Source organism: Hypomesus transpacificus, chromosome 6 (assembly GCF_021917145.1).
Source record: "Hypomesus transpacificus isolate Combined female chromosome 6, fHypTra1, whole genome shotgun sequence".
Taxonomy (NCBI): Eukaryota; Metazoa; Chordata; class Actinopteri; order Osmeriformes; family Osmeridae; genus Hypomesus; species Hypomesus transpacificus.
This window is the reverse complement of record NC_061065.1, coordinates 1,640,723-1,646,464: the sequence shown is the minus strand read 5'-3', so window position 1 is coordinate 1,646,464 and position 5,742 is coordinate 1,640,723. Positions and strand designations below refer to the sequence as shown.

The following is a 5,742-nucleotide window of genomic DNA, read 5'->3' as shown; positions in this document are numbered from 1 at the left end:
ATCTGTCTCAACAACAAAAGGACGTGTGAAGTCAGCAAATCCCAATATGGGGGCACTAGTGAGTTGCTGCTTTAAAACATCAAAAGAGGTCTGACATTCAGAGGTCCACAAACGGCACATTAACTGGTTTACTTTTGATGGGGGTCCTGATGTAAGGCAAAGATTAACCAAGTCATGGAGTGGGCCAACTATCCGGAAGAAATGTTCAACAAATCGCCTATAGTAACCACAGAAACCTAGGAAAGATCTTAATTCCTTCAATGTCGTAGGCACAGGCCACTGCTTCACCGCTACGATTTTGTCAGGATCAGTTTCAATGCCTTCGATGAAATCTGATGGCCTAGAAATTTAACCTTCTGTTGCAGGAAATGACATTTTTCAATCTTTACTTTAAGCCCTGTGTCCTGCAGCCGTTTCAACACAATATCAAGCCTATCCAAGTGATCACTGAAGGTCCTAGAAAACAGTAGGATGTCATCTAAATACACTAGCATCATTTGGAAGGTCAAGTCATTCATTGTGGATTGCATCAATCTCTGAAACGTCGCAGGTCCGTTACAGACTCCCATGGGCATACGCAAGTACTCATAGAGTCCAAAAGGGGTTGTAAATGCAGTCTTATATCGGTCACACTCTTCAACCGCCACTTGGTGATAACCACTTGCTAAGTCAATGGATGAGAAAAACTCAGCACCTTGCAGAGCATCAAAACTCTCATCAATCCGTGGTAACGGAAAAGCATCTTTCTTTGTCTTCTGGTTAAGTTTACGGAAATCAACACACAGTCGTATGCTACCATCGGATTTCCTCACAACTACCACCGGAGAAGCATATGAGCTAGAGCTCTCTTGAATCACACCCTTCTTCAATAACTGGGAGATATGCTCCTTGACCTCAGTGTATTGATTTGGGGGAATGCGACGATATGGTAAACTCACTGGAACATCATCAACTAGCTGAATCTCATGCTTGACTCTGTCAGTATACCCCAAGTCATCCTCATCACTAGCAAAAACATCAACATATCTGGCCAGTAATGCTCGTAACTTTTCTTGTTGTACTTCATTACCCCCAATGTCTAGTTTATCCAGTACAGCCTGTGTGCCAGGACTGGTCTGACTACTCTGCTCGACTGAGACATGCTCAGCACTTGCTGAGATCCGGTGAAACTGTACTTTAACCTGTGGTTCATCACTTATGCACTCTACAGGAGACAAGACACCAAGACGCGTCCGAGGGTTAAGCCATACATCTTCTTGAGTGAGATTCACTACTTGCACGGGAACTGTGTTGCTGCTAGCATCAACTAAGGTGGGCAGGACCACAAGACCGCCTGAAACAGGCATGTTCGCCGGCTCTAGTAGCATCTGTCGTTCACATTCTAACCTCTGAGGCAGTCCTTTTGCCATGACTGTAACTACTGATGCAGAGGGGATGTGTATTTTCTCTTTACCCGCAACCCTAGCTATTGTTCGCTTCTTGACAGTACATTTTTGCACCCGCTGAAATGCACCTCTCCATTCTGAATCTAGGTTTCCCTTCAAAGTGGTCTCAAACTCAGCATGGACAAGCTGACGACACTGACTAATGATATTCATTCCAACAATACCAGGTACGGATGTTTCAGGGCTTGATGGGTCTTTAACAACTAGAAAACCACAGTCAGGGATTTTCAGGCCCATAGTCTCTACTTCTAATTCAAGATAGCCCAGATAGGGTATCTCAAGACCGTTGGCAGCAGTTAATCGGAGCCAACCAGCTGTGGACAGCATATCATCTTCTTCACCACATAAGTGTTGGCGGAAAAACTGTTCGGTAACTGTGCTCACTTGGCTTCCAGTGTCCAACAAGCAACGTGTGGGGACACCGCCAATTTTCATCTCTACAACAGGGCATGTACCAACAGCCCGGGCAAGGAATTGGTCATGGATTGGTGAAGCTTTGACTGAGTCTAAAGTATTTCCCCGGATCGCTTGACTCACAGTGCCCGAGGAGCCTCGTTTCCCTGTTCTCTGCTGGTTTGCTGACTGCTCACATTCCATTTCTTTGGACAGTTCCTGGCTATGTGTCCTTCTCCTTGACATTTGAGACAGATTGGCTTGCCATCATCAGTAAATCTCATTTGAGCCCGGGGTCTGGTGCTGGCTTGACCACTAGAGTTTGTTTTCTGCATAGTCAGACCCTGTACAGCAGCAGTCAACTCACCGATCTGTTTTCCTTGTTCTGCTACTACTCTAAGGAGATCATCTAAAGTCACCGGTTGCTGTTCAGGGGCCTTGACTGCATTGCACCTGGCTTCTGTATCCACACTATCACCTTTGTTTTTAGTCTTACCCATCTTTGAGTGACTAGGGAGCTCCTCTATCGACCACAAAGATGCTTCTTCTCGTACCTCAATCATAGTAGAGTCTGGGTTCACTCTAGCAAACCTCCTCAGTTCCCTCTTGAGGACTGGATCTCTAAGGCCTTCAATAAACTGATCCCTAAGAACCTGTCTCTCATTAGGTAAAGCATTTGGATCTTGCTTTAACACAGTTCTCAATATCTGACACAAACCATGTGAATATTCAAGAACATCCTCACAATCTTTCTGCCTGCGATGGTAGAAGTCATGCAGCAGCTGGGCTGTGCCTCTCTTATCTCTAAAGGCTTCTCTGAGGTATTTGAACAAATCACTGACTTGCTTAGGTCCAATGGCACTACGAATTCTCACTTCTTCTAAAGCAGCCCCTCTCAAAAGTGACATGACAGAGTCATATTTATCATTTGCTGACTGATTTCTGGCACTCAATACACACTCCACCTCTTCAATGAAATCATCAACTGCACGGCCATCTTTGTCATATTCCCCACTAAAAGGTGTAATATGCCGTTCTCTAGGTACATAAACATAAGACCTCGGTGTATCTTGACTCAAGGCAGCAATAGATGCCGCTGCTTGCTGCTGCATCCTATTCAGTTCAGCAATTTGCTCTAAAATGTTCATGTTGTCAGCTGCGTCTTCAAATGCAGGATCCGCTCCCTCCATGACACCGCGTCTTTTAAGTTTTTTCAAAGGATAAAGTTCTTGAGCAGTTGACTTGACGAGCTGGCCGGATGAAGTCGCAGGCGATGCAGTCTCTGTGCTGAAATCCCTCTCAGCAGATCAGTCTCTGTACTGAAATCCCTTTCAGCTAGCCTGAAGTCCACGGGGCGCCACTTCCTCCGTCTGCACCACACCAGGCTCAGTCCGTCCACCCTGTCACTGCAACTTCGTACCACCACTACCGTTTACTGCCACAATTAACGTGCTATTTCGTGATATTTAAATAACTACCAGACAAATGTGACCCCACTCCTGGTACCAAAATTTGTTGGCGGGGAATAAAACCACACGAGTCCAACTAAATAAAGAGCAGGATTCTTTATCTGATATATTTTTAACAGGTACACATGCTAGCGCTAAGCCTATCCAAAACTGTAGCCCAAATAGCCGTGTAAGAAAATAAAATAAATAATAAGTTGTAGCAGTACAAAACGGTAGTGGTGATACTAAAAAGACAAATACAAAAACATCATTAGTACACCACTAACAATTACATAAAACCAAAATATACACCAGTATGTTGAAAGAAATAATACCCACTTACATGCTGTTAACACGCACACATTCCGATCCTCAACACGTGTGCTGATACCAGTATGGCTAATCTGCTAGGTGAAATATGACACATTTCACTTTAATACAGTCCGTATAAAACTTAATTTCCTAGCCAAACACATGAACTTCTCCAATAACTACATCACCTCACATTATTCATTCCATAAACAAAAAACGGGATTTCAATTTACCAATGTACACCTTAATTAGCGACACCCACGTATGACAGAGCGACTTGGCAAATTTCACAAGGCCAGAACCTATTCCGTCTACATTAAACATTCTTTCCAAAACAAACTCATATATACGCTATTACATTACTATTACAGTATTTCAAGACAGATGTCCCACTTACACGTAATATTATGTAAAAAACCACCAACTTTCCCTCAAGTCAGCCACCTTCTTTGATGCACCACGCTCTCTCCTGTCCACTTACCCAGGATTCAATACGACACCAATCAAGAAACTACCTATATATGTTGTCTTAGATTTCTGGCATTTAAAGGAGACATGTCCCATTAGAACTAAAAAACGGAACAACTTCTGAATATGACCCGGTTACATGTATTTCAACATTTGCACATTTTCATTCTCTACTCCCAGGGGCGGTCCTAGCACATTTGGCGCTCTAGGCGAGCTTCACTCGTGGCGCCCCCCCCCCCCCCCCCCCCCCCCCCCCCCCCCCCCCCCCCCCCCCCCCCCCTAAAAAAAATCCCTGAGAAAATGTCAAGTCTATGCTGGTCTATGCTGAACTATGCTCCGGCCACGCCCCCCTGTTCAACGGTGCACACACGGTGCACGGTCACATTCACTCCCTCATCGCCTGCAAATAATATTTTTTTAGTCTTCTGTTCTGTTGATGCCTGGCAAACAACAATCTTAGAAGTGTACTCATATTAGGGGGTGTGATTTGCACTTCAGGGCCACCGTACATATTCACTCATTTAAAGCAATCAATCTCCCTGAACAAAATTAGACAAAACGGAATTCACCAAAATGTCATGACACATCGAAAATGATGCAAATTGCGGTAGGCCTACAGATGAACTTGAACTGATGTTTCGACTGAATGACAATAACAAGGAACGTCAGAAGTCACTGGCTAGCTAGCGTTAGCTAACTATCTGGCAAGATTACATACAATCCATTCGCTAAAGTTGACAATACAACACTTGGATTTTTACCAGTATTCCTCACTTGTTGACAAATTGCCGTGTTTGTCTTCCTTAATGCCTAATGCAACAACACTACAAAAATCTTACTCGTTGCATAGCACACCCATTAGGCATTAAGGACATTAAGGAAGACAAAAACGGCAATTATTGGGTGTGCTATGCAACGAGTAATATTTGTAGTGTTGTTGCACTGGCTAATTGGCAAAAATGTGCGCCCCTATTTTAATCGTGTTTTTTTTGTATAACGTAGAATAAATGGACATATAATTTTTTATATAGGCTACTGTAAAATCCTTAAAGAACTAGACTAGGTTATGTGACAGGGAGTAGAAAAACGTTCAATGATAAGGTACATCTTTTCTTCTTAACTCCACTAAAGTGCCCGGGGCAATTCACGCATTCATGAACCGTTTTCTTATCTGGAATTCATCATAGGCTAAGACTAGAATTTAAGGATTTACCTTTCGCCTTTGCATATTTCTCTTATTCTTCCTTTCTTTTCTTAAATTTCGCCCTGGATGGCTTTTGCCTCTTCATTATTTCGTTCTCCAAAGTTCTTGAACACACACTAACCAAACGCCTCACTGTGCTAGCATCTTCTGATAACACCAAGCTTCGTTTTTAAGGGGACGTATACCTGGCTCATTTTACCCTAATGTTAGATTAATTTTTTGAATGTCAAAATATTGGTTGGAGCTAAAGAAGGGGGCACAACAACAAAAAACTGCCCAGCAACAAAAAATAAAAACGTTTTTTTTTTTTTTTTTTTGCGCCCCCCTCTGAGTGGCGCCCTAGGCGACGGCCTATACCGCCTGTAGGAAAGACCGCCCCTGTCTACTCTTAATGTATGACTATGTTCAGGCTAGGGTCTGCACCTCTTTGTCACCAACCGTCTTTGGAGGAGGGGATCCCTCCTCTTTGTCC

General features: G+C 43.5%; 1 long non-coding RNA gene across 2 annotated transcripts; it reads right to left on the bottom strand.

Moving 5' to 3' along the window:
* Positions 1-3,388: 3,388 nt before the first annotated feature.
* Positions 3,389-4,173, bottom strand: LOC124468951. 2 transcript variants are annotated; one of them, XR_006956250.1, is made up of 2 exons: positions 3,996-4,173; positions 3,389-3,693 (listed from the first exon to the last, which is right to left on the bottom strand). It is a non-coding gene; the product is annotated as an uncharacterized LOC124468951 (long non-coding RNA). The 2 variants fall into 2 exon arrangements; XR_006956249.1 differs by having other exon boundaries at positions 3,389-3,690.
* Between the last annotated feature and the right edge of the window lie 1,569 nt (positions 4,174-5,742).